The 15,257-nt window shown below is 40.0% G+C and overlaps 1 long non-coding RNA gene across 1 annotated transcript; it reads right to left on the minus strand.

Moving 5' to 3' along the window:
• Window positions 1-2,322: 2,322 nt before the first annotated feature.
• On the minus strand, window positions 2,323-3,594 carry LOC111223353. Its single transcript, XR_002665171.1, has 3 exons — window positions 3,492-3,594; window positions 3,027-3,117; window positions 2,323-2,391 (listed from the first exon to the last, which is right to left on the minus strand). It is a non-coding gene; the product is annotated as an uncharacterized LOC111223353 (long non-coding RNA).
• Window positions 3,595-15,257: the final 11,663 nt, after the last annotated feature.

The following is a 15,257-nucleotide window of genomic DNA, read 5'->3' on the forward strand; positions in this document are numbered from 1 at the left end:
AACATAGTATAGTAGGGCATAAAAAAAGTTATAAAAAGTCACAGTATAGTAAGATAATAAAAGTCATAAAAAACGTCATAAAAGGTCATAGTATAGTAAGGCCTAAAAAGTCATAAAAACGTCATAGTATAGTAAGGCCTAAAAAGTCATATTATAGTGAGGCATGAAAAGTCGTAAAAACGTCATAGTAGAATTAGGCCTAAAAAGTCATAAAAACATCATAGTATAGTAAGGCCTAAAAAGTCATAGTCTAGTAAGGCCTAAAAGGTCATAGTATAGTTAGGCATAAAAAGTCACAAATTCAATGTAGTATTGCAAGGCATAAAAACTCATACAAACGTCATAGAATAGTGAGTCATGAAAAGTTCTAGTATTGTAAGGCATTAGAATTACCTTTTAAACTAATGTCTTTTGAGTGAGGGAGGAGGCTGGAGCTGAGATTTGATCTGTGAAGCAACAGTTTTAACCATTGCACCACCAAGTTTCACCATTGATAATACATAGTATAGTAACACATAACAACATCATTCAACACATGTATATATGTCACATTTGTGTATTGGCATTCATGAATGTAAATTCAGATCTTGTATGTTAATAAACCGTTTGGGTTGACGGCATTAAAAAGCCAAAGGGGTTGTTGTAGACCACACCTACACCCTTTTACAAAACCTTTCCTGTTTAAAACTTTCATCACCAATGTATATAATGTCTGAAGTGATGAGTGGACTTTGGATATTTCAGAGATGAAACCTCAAAGAAGAAAATGGACTGACCTCACATATTTTGTCCATACTATTGTTTCCCTTCCACAAGCGGGAAATCAGAAAGCCAATCACAATGAGGCAGAGGACCAGCACAGCCGCCATGATCAGACCCAGCAGAGCCATGTCGCCCGGACGGTAGCCGATGTTTGAGGGGGATGGGGTGGCCACAGCTGCAGAGAAGATGGATCAGTGAATCAAGACTAACAAAAACAAAAGCAAGAAAAAAAAAAACATTCACATATGCAGAATATGACAATATTTATGAAAATGAGATTTTTCAGTGACAGGTGATACGATCATCCCCTATCTGTTATTTTATGTGCATGGCTGCCTATTCATTAAAATACATGACATTTAAAATTTGATTATACAGACATCTCCCACAACATCATTCAGTGAGGTGTTGGGTCTGCATGACTGTGAGTATGTGGCCTGTGAATCCTGCCTATTGATGGTTGTTTTCAAGGTTTAAAATCTTAAAACAAACTAAACACATTTAGTTTGGTGGGAAAAGCAAACTAACAACATCTCTTCTATTGGTGTTTCTGGGTTTAGTTATGGACAAATCAGGATAATAATGTGACACAGCAAGAAGTCAGTATCAGTGAGAGCAACTCTGATGGTCTTACCAGGTATGACCTGAACAGAGAGCGCTGCCGTGCCAAACTCCCCCGTTGTCGTATCCACCGCTCTGAGCTGCAGGCAGTAAAAACACGTTTACAACACAGGAAACTGAAAGAAGTCTCAGTGAAAGTGAGCAGAGATGCTTCTATGTGCTAGTAAACAACGTTTTTGCAAATCAGTCACCTGAAGTGCGAAGGACTCCGTCTTCACAACTCTCTTCAGGATCATAAAACCGTCTGAGGTCACGTTGACGTAGCTGCTGTACTGAACCTCGTATTTCACATCTGGATTGACACCCTGACACACAAACATAAACACACACAAAAATGCACAAAATAAATAAATAAATTTTAACTATTTTGATACTGCTTTATGTCAGCCAATCAGGGCCCAGTACTGTGACAAACTGACCTCATGCTTATCTTATCAGTCGAGCTTTTGATCAACTCAAGTTATCTGCAAAATGTCAAAGAAAATTAACTTCTTTGCAAAGATATTGTAAAAAAAAAAAAAAAGTAAATAAATAAAAATATTATGGGAATTTTAACACTGAGCACTCACAGTGGCGAAGTCCTCGTCCCGGGCTCGGACCCTGAAGGGCCGGTTGGTGCTTCGGTCTCGGAGGATCATGCTCTCAGGGACAGAGTTGCTGTAGATAAATCCTTCGTATCGCTCCTTCTCAAAGCGAGGAGGGTTCCTGCTCTTCTTCATCACCTCGATGGTCACCTGTGTCACCGCAAACTGATCCCTGTTGGTCACCTGAGACGCCTGGTGGCCAGGAGAGACCGAAAAGTGTTTTAGTCCAAGAGTTATATCCAAGTTAATGTCTGTCTTAAATCACAAACAATGACTAAATAGCTTAATTTCAATTCAGAGTCTCTGCAGGAAATAATTTGTTTTACCAGAACAGTGAGAGTTATCGGGCCGACAATATCAGCTGCTTTAGCCATGGTGATATTTCCTGTGTCTTCATCAATCTGGAAAATATTTCCTTCGTTCCCTGAGGATGAAACAAATCAGTAGTAAATGTACAAGCACATTCCCCAATTAGCTTATTACAACACAGAAACTATTCATAAAGTTTCAGTAACTATTCATTTAGGCTGTTCAGTTTATTAGGAACACCTAGCTAAAACTAATGTAGGCTAATACAACAGTCCTACAATAAACTCACCTTCATAAAGTTTGTTATGTTCAGTTTATGTTTTATAGAGGTGTTGATTCAACTTTATGATCATTTGGGAGGCTGCAGGCTTTAGGTATTTAGTCTACCTTGGGCATAATATTACAAACACCTCTCAGTATAGTATTAGTGGTAGCAATAAAACTCAACAGCCTCGAAATTGATAGTAAAGTTGTATCAGCACTTCTCTGAAACAGTTTAAACAAAAAACATCAACATATAAAGACACAATTGAATTTTAATTGGGGGTAACTGTGAACTGCTAACACAACAACCCTCCAATAAATCCTCCACGAAGGAACTAGTTGAGTTTTCTTTAGCTGTGAAAATAATATGTATGAAACATTAATTCCAATGGTGTTCTGAATGTTAATGAGCTCCAGTGACCATTTACATTTACAAATATGTGACCACTGGAAGTAAATGAAGACAACGTGTTGAACAGTTCAGACCTCGAAGGATCCTGTAGCTGATCTGCTCGCTCCGGTTCTTGTCTCCGTCCTTGGCGAACACGGGGCCGGGCTCCAGCACTAGCGGCCCTTCCTGTGGATTAAAATCATCACACATGTATTCTGCAGCCAACATTCTTATTCATTTACACCCAGACATTTTCTCACAGACGATTCTGTAATAGCAAACAATGACGAGCTTTCAACATGTGACATCTCAGGGGTAGTTAAACATGAAGTGACAGTTTTCACTGTTTCATCAGCACCTTTCTACACAATCTGTGAGCAGAGTAAGAATAACTTCCATCTGCCTAATCACTGAATACATATAAATATCTTTTTTTAATCAAATTATCAGCACTGAATCTGGTCTAGAGGATCATGGTAACACCTTACTCCTCCTTTTGTTCATCTCCTGTCTGAACGTCTCTTCAGATAAAAGATCTTTGAAACAGACTCATCTCTCACCTCTTTCTCCGTCAGGTTCACTCTCCCTCTGTAGCCACTGCTCACACACAGTTTGGCGATTCCCAAGTTTGTCCTCAGACATGGCTGAAACCACGGCGGTCGGTTATCAACGTCCCTCACTTGAACCGTGATTGTGGCCACAGAGGTGAAGAACGGCTCATTGGAGGCCGAACCGTTGAACGTGTCCTGGAGCACGGGGACACATTTCACAGGTCAAAGGTCAAAGAGAAGCAACGCCTACCTGGATGTTATTTAGTGTATTCATGATTACTGTACCTGCACATGTAAAATCAGAGAGATCTTCTGTACGACATCGTAGTCTAAGAGGCTTTTCACAAGAATCTTTGGCGTGTTGATGTTCTCCAAGCGGAAGTATTTATCCTGCGTTAACAGACAGACAGAGAAGAGAATAAAAATTTATATAAATATAATAATTTTTGTAATAATAGTAAGTGTTTTATATGAGAACGTATTGATTATTTCACCAAATAAAGAAGATCAGCCAAATTAAAAAATCTGCATCTGATTCATACATGACAGATGATGTGTGCGTGATGTGTAAGTGCTTTATTTAGTGTCTTTTGATGACACATACTGTAAACCTGAGTGTTGTCTTCATAACAGTGGGAGGGAATATATCTGAAGACAGTGGTTCCCAGTGTTTTTGATGTCCTTGTCACCCTTCATCAATGTGGACGAGTTGTGAGCAGTGAGATTTTTTTTTCTTCTCTGATTGTCTCAGAAAACCCAGAAGGAAATTTAACTGAATTTTGGGATGAAATATTCTAAATTCAAAGTTCACTCACTACCTTTTTAGAGAGCTTTCGACTGCATTTCCTAGCCTTCTTCACCTAATGATGTTAAACTGGTGCTGAGAATTAAGACTGAGCCTCCACGCTCAAACAGAATTTTATGTAAGAGATTTTATTTCTTATCCCCTTAGTCATCTCGTCACCCTCAACATGACGTTGCATGACAACATGACATTAATCTCTGCACCCTGCTGCTCTCTAAAAGAATAAAACCACAGAGTAGAGTCCAGTCAATCATTACAGTAGAAACTTACTGTTGCTGACTCCAGGCGATAGAACAGAGGCTCTGAGTCAACGTCTGTAGCTTCTATCAGTCCAACGCTGGAGTTGATCGCAGTAAGCTGCAGGAGACAAGACTCAGAGTCATCGTTGTGTCCGGAGTAACAACTAAGAATGAAGACTAATGTGAAACCCCAGCACCGCTCACCTCATTCACTTCTAGTACGTAGTGGTTTTGTGCAAAGTTTGGGGGGTTATCGTTCACATTTTCAACCAGGACCTCAACAGACTCGTTCACCTGAGGGAGAGAGAGAGAAGAGCAGGGACTGGATCAGCTCAGCCTGAATCCAGAAATACATTTTGAATCAAAGAGAAACAAACAGCATCTGAACCTTTTCTTTATAAGTGGCTTTTATCTTGACAAAGCATGTGCTATTGTGTTTTATGTGACTCTACTCACAGATCTGGAGCCAGCTCTGCGGCACTGCACCCACACCACCAGAGTTGCACTGGACAATGACTAAAAAAAAACAAGAAACAAGAAAACATCAGCTACATTAGCAGCTGCCCACTGAAAGGCTTTTAAAACACCAATATAGATAATTTAAGGTGCCCTGTGACCACTAGTGTGTCCTCCGCATGCACACGCTGAAGAGACAGTCCACATCTGCACAGTAAAGGGTGAGCACCGACAAACATACCTATGCTAAAACTGAACCACATCTGCTTACATTTGCACATCACGTCAATGACGTCATGTGGATCACAGCAGGCGCCCTTTACAGTTTGCGCAGCTTCTGCTGAGAAGGTCTCCTGTCACTGTCAGAGGTGGTGTTAATGGGGAGGGGGCGGGGGAATCTATCAAATAGCGCACTTCTATCTCTGTTGATAAACTAACGCATAAAGTTGGAAAACATTTGCAAAGTCTCATAGTCTCGCGTTGCTTCATGCAATGTGAGAGTCTATTGAAAACAGAGCGTGGATGTAAATAAAGACTCATTTCAATCAAGAGAACGTGAATAAAGTTCAAGAAAAAATAATTATTTGCGAAAATGTGCGTGAAACCCTGCGCGCGCACGGTTTCATACATGTGAATTTTTTAGGTGCTTACGTACGCATCTTTCCAGTTTCGGGCGTACGCCACGTTTCAGTGTGAATTCTACGCAAGGGCTTCAGTGCATGAGGTGTTCTCCTCTGTCAGCTGATCCTCACCTGCCGCAGGTGAGTCAGGTTCAGTCTAAACGTCGAACAGCGTTGAAGATGGTCCAGAGAGGAAGGACGCCAACCCACTAGTGTCATTATGTATGTGAAAAAAATAACAAAACAATCAAAAATAACCCCACCAAAAATAACAAAACCGGAAGTCAAACAATAACAAAAATAAAAACTTCAAAACGCTGCGTTCAGGGAACTCGTCCGGTCGCTTCGATTTCTCTGTCCGAATTTCCACAATTTCCACCGAGGAACAGAAAAGGTAAGTTCAGGTGAGCCCTGGGGTACAGCTAGCTAAACTAAGTTAGCTGGAGGGGCATTTTGGCTGCCTTTGCTGAAGGGACCTGAAGTTTACATTTTTTATCTGGGTCTTCACACAGCAAAAAAATTTTTTTTGCATAAATCAAATTCATTTTTAGCAACGAGCAACAAGTTAATGTGCAAAGTAAAAATTTAAACAGCCAAGAACTGCACAGATAATAACTCACCTATTATATTGATAATTAATGAACAGCTTCTTTGTTTCCAGTTAAAAACTTGTCCCGTCTTGTACATGGAGTTTTGTTTAGAATAAATCTTGTAGACATGAGGCTTAATTGCTCCAGTAATTGCAGATATCAGAGCACATGTTTGGTTATTGTTCCATCATGAATCATATTCTTTCAATGTCATGCCCACTTCCCCCTGTTGGACTCATCCCAGAGTTTTGAGAGCCACTGGTCTAAAACCATTAAAATTAGTCGACCATCTGTTTTTTCCTGCTTGGACTTTATTTGTGTTACATGTGAAGAATGTAAAATCACCTCGTAGTCCAGGCCTTTCTTCACCATCAGGGCATTTCCCCTCAGGTAGAACAGATCTTCAGGGTTCACTGTGACCGTCAGTGTCACATCACTGCTGGAGCGGACTTGTACCAGCTGGACATCAGCCGTGTTGTTTTCTGAGATCGACACGGGACCAGGAGGCACCGTGCAAACTGAGACAGGTGAGAGGCAACAGGTAAATCAGACTTTGTAGGTAAAGTGACAATAAATCCTCACCTCTTTGCTTCATCCTCTAACATTAAAACATTTTAACAATAAACTAAAGCAACCATGGTTGGAGTAACCTGTTGGGTGCCTGGTGAGCTCCCATCATCCACCCAGTGTGTACTACATCACCTCCTTCCTCTCAATCAGTTCAAATACAGAGACCAGCCAGAGCTCCTGTGCTGGAATAAAACTACCTGGTCAAAAGTTATTTTCTGTCCCAGTTTGTGGTCATTTTATTACATGCAACTTCATTTAGGAATATGCTCCATGTGAGAACAATATAAACTAAAACGATGAAGGTTAAAAATTAGACTTTGACACATGAGATGTGACGATAATTAAAAAAACCTGACTTAGTTTCACATTTTGAAAAATACTTTTATTCACTCTCTGTTGGAGCTGCAGTAACAGCTACTGCAAGCAGCCTGTTAGCTTAGCACAAAGACTGGAAACAGGAAGGAAAGCTAGCCTGGCTCTGTCCAACAGGAACTAAATCTGATCACCGGCACATGGAAAAATCAAAAAGTCAATCAAATGACTGCAAACAGAAGCAAAACAACCAAACAATATGTCGAACAAGATACAGAGAGCTTCAAAATGACCACAAAGAGCACGAATATGCAAACTGACAGCAAACATATGCAACATGACCACAGAGACACAAAACAACTAGAAGAAATTCAAAAAGACCACAAAGATCTGTAAAATGAGTGAAATAGACATAAACAGATCACAGAAGAGACACAATTACATGTCTGTGCCCAGGAGCCCATTGTCTCATAATAATCCATGTCGGCAAAACGGGCATAAGAAAGGTAGAGATCAGTGGCAGGAAAAACAACGGCCCGTGGACCAAATCTGGCCCTCTGACAAAACTTTTCAGCCTCCCAACCAAAACTGAAGTTTCCAGTTTCACAGTTTGCATAATGTTTCACAAATCTGCTGCAGGTAACATTGTAAATAAACAGGCTTGTGTCAATACCAATAAACCTCGAAACAACAGCGTTTGTGTATGAGTCATTTTTAGCCAAATGAGTTTCCCAGCAACATGAGCAGCTGTAACTGTCAGTATTCACCGGCTAATGCGTAAAATTTCAAAGATTTTATAAATCTGTTTTATTCTTAAAAGAAAAAAATGCTCAAAAATAAAATCTGTCTAAAAACATAAAGGCCTGCACCACGGAAATGTGTAAATCTAATTATGTTTATTACGGAGGAAATAGTTAAGCATTATACTGAGAAAAAGTTTTGTCTTCCCAGTTTACATACATGAAGGGGTCAGAATATTAGGAACACCTTTAGAACACCTTAGACTCTACAGGTGTGTATACCTAATGATACATGTGCTGCAGACAGTTTTGCACTAGAAACAAATTCCTCTGATTCTGGTCATGTGGCGTAAACAAATTCCCGCTTTTGATAAAGTGAGAGTTTTTGTGTTTTTCACATTTTTTTTAAGCAGCGGTTCCCAACTTGGGGTCAGGACCTGGGGAGGTAACACAAAATCTGAAGGGCCAAGAGATGATTAAAGAGAACAAAAGAATATTTTTGTTTCACATGATGTTGACATTTCAAGTGAAATACTGGATACTCTCACCTCTTCAGGCCTCTGAACGTCCTTCACATGAAGGAAAAACTCTTGCTCTTGTTATTAGAGTTCACCAGTAAACATAGCTTCATTTTCAGGGCCCACAAGCCAAAACGACTGGGTACCACTACTTTAGAGGACCAAGCATCGAAAACTGCCTCTCTCACACACTCTGCAGCCTCATCAACATCCACCGCTCCCTTCCTGCCTTCAGCTACAAATCAGAGCCCTACTCACGTCTTTGAGCCGCACAAACTGTACAAAAGCAGATGGCGATGATGCATCCAAGGAGACTGTTCACAGGTTTGCTCTTCAATTTCAGTTCCATGTCCTGATTTCAGAGGCACCAGCAAATGAAGTCCCGAGGAGGATGAGGAGCCCGTGGTACCAGCTGGTACTCGTCCACATAATGCCCTGTCTGTGCTGCCCGGCGAGTGGGAGTCGACTACAGTTGCAATGTTTGTGACTTCATCTTACGGGCACATATTGCATTAAGCGCCTGCCAGCAGAGGACTCGCAGCCTCCCACTAAAATACTTGCATCTGCTTTACGGGTCATTCTGTATTGGTGGCCCTGATGCATTCTGGGAGCAAGTCAGCAGAGGAATGTTGGCAGCTGGAAACATTTCTCACATACATGTATCTAAACACTCTTCAGGTCAGACGGACCTGTCTGATGTTTTCTGATTGGTCTGTTTGTTAATGTGAAACTCAAAGGTGATGACATATATACATACATATATGATGGGTATAACAGTGTATGAATTATTCTATCACACATACAGTATGTACAGTACTGTGCACAAGCTTTAGACACTTTACATTCAGTCTGGGATCACATGAAGAGACAGAAGACACTGGGACTAAATCCACAGGAGAACTGTGGCAGGTTCTCCAAGATGCTGGAACAACCTGCGGAGAACCTGAAAAACTGTGTGGAGGTGTACTGAGGGGAACTGGTGCTGGGTTACAGGAAGAAGAGGGTCAGAGCAAATACTGATCAACATCTTTACTCATGAATTTTCACTTATGATAATATGATGTAGAGGAGACTGGCAACTGGGACTAAACCACCAAACGTTTATATATTTAACTTCTGTCATCGTGATTACATGTGACATATGAGTCACAATTTAAAAGGAAGAATTCAGATGTTGCAACTGACCACAACCCTGGGGACGGTCGCAACATATTAAAAATACATTTAATTCCACTAATTCATTTTTCTTTTTTCCTCGATAAGCATAGTATTCTGAAATATATGCTGTGTTTTACAGTAATGTTATAGTATTATTTATTTATTTAGTAATATTTATCAAAGAACAGTTATTGTCCAAAGGATTTTGGATGATTCTGAAATATTGGAGAGATGGGAGGTTGCAAAACAATATAACCATTCTCAGGTCTGGTTATTTAGTTTTCACAGGAAGTCAGCCAAAGTTTTAGACTTTCGAGAAAGTGCTGACTGTGAACCACAACATCCTCCGTTCACATCTGGACAGACACCTTTGCTGCATGTTATTCCCCCATCCCTCCCCCCCTGCCGACTGACCTGATGATGGCGCTAGATGATGCATGGGTCAGGTTCAACAGACTCGTCACTACATTTGTGTTCAGGGAGAAACCTCCATTTCATTAAAGGTAAACAATGAAAAAATAATATCAGCTGATAAATCAATAAACAGTAGACTTAATTTTTTTTGAAAAGCGTGCCACATGTTTTGAAGGGTCAGACATGTTTTCCTCTCCCTGATGCTTCACTCAGTAATAATGACATCACGTGTGGACAAGGCACCACTGTGCACACACACCAGGCTGTAATACATTGCACTAAGTACTCTCCACACACATGCTCACAACAGCAGTATCAGCCCCCCCCCCCCACCTCTATCTCCTCTGTGTGGGAACAACAAGCGCACAGTGTCATGATGTCACATGAAGCTCATATATTATGTTTCCATGCAGAGATGCTCCTCACTCGCTCACAGTGAACACACGCTGACCGGACTGACGACTGCGACACACTCCGGCTCTGCTGAACGTCTCTCAGAGAAGACAACTGCCGCACTAACAGTTCAGTCAAGAGTTTAATGTGTCGGAGACTTTTCACTGTTTTAAAGGAGTCACTTTCCCCTCTGACCACCAGGAGGAGACAGAGCTCCTCAGATCAGGAGCTGTCAGCTGGTCCAAGTTTAACATGTGCTGCAGACGTTTAGACTGAATGTTGAATATTCTTTGTGATTTCTGAGAATCAGATTTGTGAAAATCTGGGCCATTAAAAATGCAGCATTAAAACAATCATAATGGATTGTGTAGTTGCTGTAAAGAGCTCCACAGAAACACAGAGTCACGGCTTTATCTTTGGTCAACCTCATTTCTTATTTAAGAAAATTAAAGGCCAGAGGGGTCAGTGGACCCCTAGGAATGAGAGAGACTCAATTTTAGTTAATAATTCTTGTCAATTAAACAACAACAGAGAGAAGCAAAATGATACGGAAAGATGCAAAACAACTACAAAGACACAAAAACAACTACAGACACACAATGATCACAAGGAGACACAAAGAGACTGAAACCAACTTCAAATACACCAAAAATAAAACTACAAGGTAAAAAACAACCACAAAGAGAAACAAAACAACCGAACACTGAAACACTGACTACACAAAGACATGAAAAAATAACTAAGAAGAGAGACTAAATGAGTACAACTAGAACGAAACAACTGCAAATAGATGTAATACATCAGCATCGACCCTAAACAACCACATAGAGACACAAAACAAACATTCAGGGTGTCTCTGTGGGGGGGTGGCTGTTAGATGACTGAACTTGTTCAGCCTCATTTAAACCCTGCAGTTCTGAAAGTTTCAATAGACTTTTCTCTATTTTCCAGTCATTACGTCGTTTCTGTTTCTTGTGTAATGAGAATTTCTGCCTCACAGAGCCGCTGGTGTGGAAATAAACTTGTTTGGGTTTAGTGTGTTTGTGATGCAAAACTGGACTTTTATCTGACCCTTTTTATATAATAATTTGTGCAGCGTTGGTGATGTAACTGTAACTTGTGGTTGGTGGTTTAGCAGAGAAGCTAATCTTATTAGAGACCTACTTAATAGCATTCTTGTTCCGCCTGAAGCACTGAGAGAAAAAGCTGTGGCTCTAAGCCTTGTGGGTCGACAGGACAATTGTTCAGTTTCAGTTTACAGTGATTTTTTTTATTGGGATTACTGATGTAAAGACTGAGTTATTAATCAATAAGTTGTTAAATAGGTGGAATCAACCTCTAAGAACCCATAAGAGGAGATATATTATTCTGAGCCAAAGACATTAACGCAAACCAGTGGTGGAAGAAGTGCTCTGGTCCTCAACTTAAGTTAAAGTAACAATAAAACAATGTAAAAATATATTACAAGTAAAAGTCCTTAATTCAAAATTTGCCGAAAAGTGCCGACGTGTTCCCAAGAAAATGTACTTAAAGCATCAAACGTCCAATAATAATATTAATCCAATTTACATTATTACATTATTATCATTATTAGTCATGCATTACTGTGCGTAATTTTAACTACCTTATATTTTGTGGGTCGCTTCAAAAATTCCAATCTTATTAAAACATTTCAAAGGTGATCATATGCTTCTGACACGTGAACACAAAAATAGACCAAATTTCAAAGCAAAACGCCTTCAGTGTTTGACTCTGAGCTAGAGATGAAGCTTGGCTGTTAGTGTGTGATACATTTTTGCTCGTTTATAAAAGTCTCAGCTTCGTCTCACACACACACACACACACACACACACACACACACACACACACACACACACACACACACACAGAGATTTCTTGTGTGTGAACAAATGAACATCAGACAAAATACAAATTCTACATGTGTTAAGATGTGAAACTTTTCTCTCCAGCAGTTAAAACCAACCTGCATTTACATTTTCATCTTTTTTAAATATGAAGATTTGCTGCTTGTCCTTTTAATCATTTTAATCATTTTCATTTACTGTTAATAACTTTGAGGTTTAGACTTCTGGTTGGACACTGGTGTCGATGTGAGCTCTGGGTAACTGTGACATATATTCTTTCTTCAACGAATCAATCAATATTTAGTCAGATTAATCCACAATGAAAATAATCATTAGTAGCAGTCTAATTCAAATAATAAATATAATAAATTTACTTTATTTACTAATTTTTACAGTGTGGTATCAGTACTTGTAATTTAAATTAAGTATTTTTACAGTGTGTTATCAGTACTTGTACTTTAAGTATTTTTACAGTGTGGTATCAGTACTTGTACTTTAAGTATTTTTACAGTGTGGTATCAGTACTTGTACTTCAGTAACAGACCTGTATCTTCCTGGTGAAAGCCGCTCATTTCTGATGAAGCATGGATCCATGAAGCAGACGCATCTTGCTTCTGACCTGCATCATTAGTGTTGACAGTCAGGATAAGTCACCTGGTCTGACCTGTGGCTGACCCTGTGACATCACACGCTGAGGATTATGGGACGCAGGTCCGTCACATGGGTGTGATGATAGGAGAAACAATTGTGAACAGCAACAGAGCAAGTGCTGTGGAGCCCTGAAAGTCGGCAGCCACTGACGAGCCTCACAAAACACACACACACACACACACACACACACACACACACACACACACACACAGTTGACCTTTGACCCAGAGAGCAGCGAGCAGGTTTGAAGTGGACAAAGTGAACAGTTGGTGGAAGCCTCAGGACGAGGTGGCAGCCTGTTGTCACTTTCCATTCATATGTGCCAGTTTGTGGCTCCATGCTCCTCATACTGTGGCTCGCTCTGCGCTGGGTTGAGTCTCTCTGCAGTTTAAAAGCTTCTTCACAGTGACTGCAGTCGACATGTTAAAGTAACAACATGGAAACAGACGATGTGAAACAGGTCACTCGTCTGCAGCTCCCCTTTCCCGCAGGAGCAGCTGGAGACCAAACGCAGAGAAACAAGAGAAGGAAGACCCGACTAAGATTCATCAGGTGGACACAAACACCACTCCACATGAAGTGTATGGATGTGTAAATAAGCAACTGTTTGTTAACAAGTTCACCACATCAACCCAAAAGGTGATGATATGTCAGAAGGTGCGTTTACATCCGTAGTCAGAATTTGTGCATTAAAAAAAATGTGATGAGGAGACTGGATGAAACAATCAGAAAGGTCAGATTCCCGTGGTGTTTTCCACTGTTTCAAATTGCTGCCCCTTTTTAACACGTTATCTTTTTATAATCTTGCCCTCTTCTTTTGCAGTGGGTTAACGGCACCAGCTACTTGTGTAACAGTAGATGGTGGAAACACAAATTAATTAGTATTATCTTTTGCCGATTTTCTCGAAATTCTGTTGAATTTCTGTCACATTGGGATGGAAATCTGGTTAATGTGCTTGTTTTTGCTGCCCCAGAGTGGCCATGAAAGAAGTTATTAGGTTTAAGGAGGCTGACATGTGCATGACCTAAGATTTTTAAATGTTTTCTCCTGTGATAGTTGTTAAAAAAAAAAAAAAAAAGGTCAAATGACGACACAAACAAACTAAAAACACAATTTTTCATTGGAAAACTAACATATTTAGCAACAGACTCACTGTGCTTAGTTTCATACAACAGAATTAACAGATCTGACCTCTAAAATACGGCTGAGTCATGAAATAGACGTCATAAATGAATGAGGGTTTCTTTTTTTAAACCATGTTAATAAAGCCATACAGTGTGAAAGTGAACTTGAACGGATTTCGTCAGCCCTGAGCTCCCCGTCGGCGCTGCTTGGCAAAGTATCTGTCACAGTGTTAAGAAGAAAAATAAGCATCGAAAATGTAAAATGTCAAAAATTTTTAATGTCAAGGAAAAGAGCAGTATTAATTTAGCTGCTGTTATATTATATGGATGTTATCTGCTCTTTGTCATCTGTCTTCGTATTTTGTCTTTTTGTTGCCTTTGTATTTTGTGTTATCCGTGTTTTGCCTTTATTTCGAGGAGGGTCAATAGTCTTCATTAGATGGTCAGGTCGCATTGCTCCTCTTCCAGGGCTGGGAAGCTCACCCCACCTTCCTCTATCGCATCCTGCCTTTTTATACATTTTTTTAAAGCAGCCCAGAAAAGAAAAGAAAAGAAATGAGGAGCTCCCATGTTTTTTTTTTTTAATATTAGAGTGAAATGTATTATTACTGCTCCACTATGAAGAGCTTATCTTTTACCTGATCACTACCTGCAGGGTTACAAAGCCATCACGGTCTCATTCAGGGACAGACTGACCTCTAAAACCTGTTGCCAAGTGGCAAGAACACACTTAAAGAGGACACAGCTGAGCTTAGGATGGAAGAAACAGTGGGAGGTAACAACACTTTAAATCCATTTCTGTCACAGTTTCAACACCCATGTGGACTTCATTCACTACACACGGATAAAATGTCACTATCTTTTTATTTTGGGATCATTTGTACAGGATTGAAAATGAACTCCTTAGGAAGACTCCTGTCTCTCCTATTGCTTCTGTGAACTACGTATGTCAAAGAACAGACTTTGGTGATATATTTGTTGATAATTTGTCGATCATATTTTTCAATTTTATTCATTTTTGAATTTCTACCAAGGTCAGGAAGCTACAGTCCACTGCCTGACCTGCACTGGTCCATAGGCTGATGTTAATCCTCTTTGAGATTCAGACTTGTGCGCAGACATTTTAATAGGTCATGCCTGGCTCAGTAAAGAAAAGTCATTAAATGCTCAGCGTTTAATGACTTAATAATTAGCTTTGCAAGACAAAGGTGAAGTATTTTGTTAAAACTTCAAAGCCCATCACCGACAGACTAACGTTAGTGGAGCGAAGCACCCAACTCCAGCACTGATAAATGAGACCAACGGCTGACCAACACACA

The sequence above is a fragment of the Seriola dumerili genome, unplaced genomic scaffold, assembly GCF_002260705.1.
Source record: "Seriola dumerili isolate Sdu_G_001 unplaced genomic scaffold, Sdu_1.0 BDQW01000011.1, whole genome shotgun sequence".
NCBI lineage: Eukaryota > Metazoa > Chordata > Actinopteri > Carangiformes > Carangidae > Seriola > Seriola dumerili.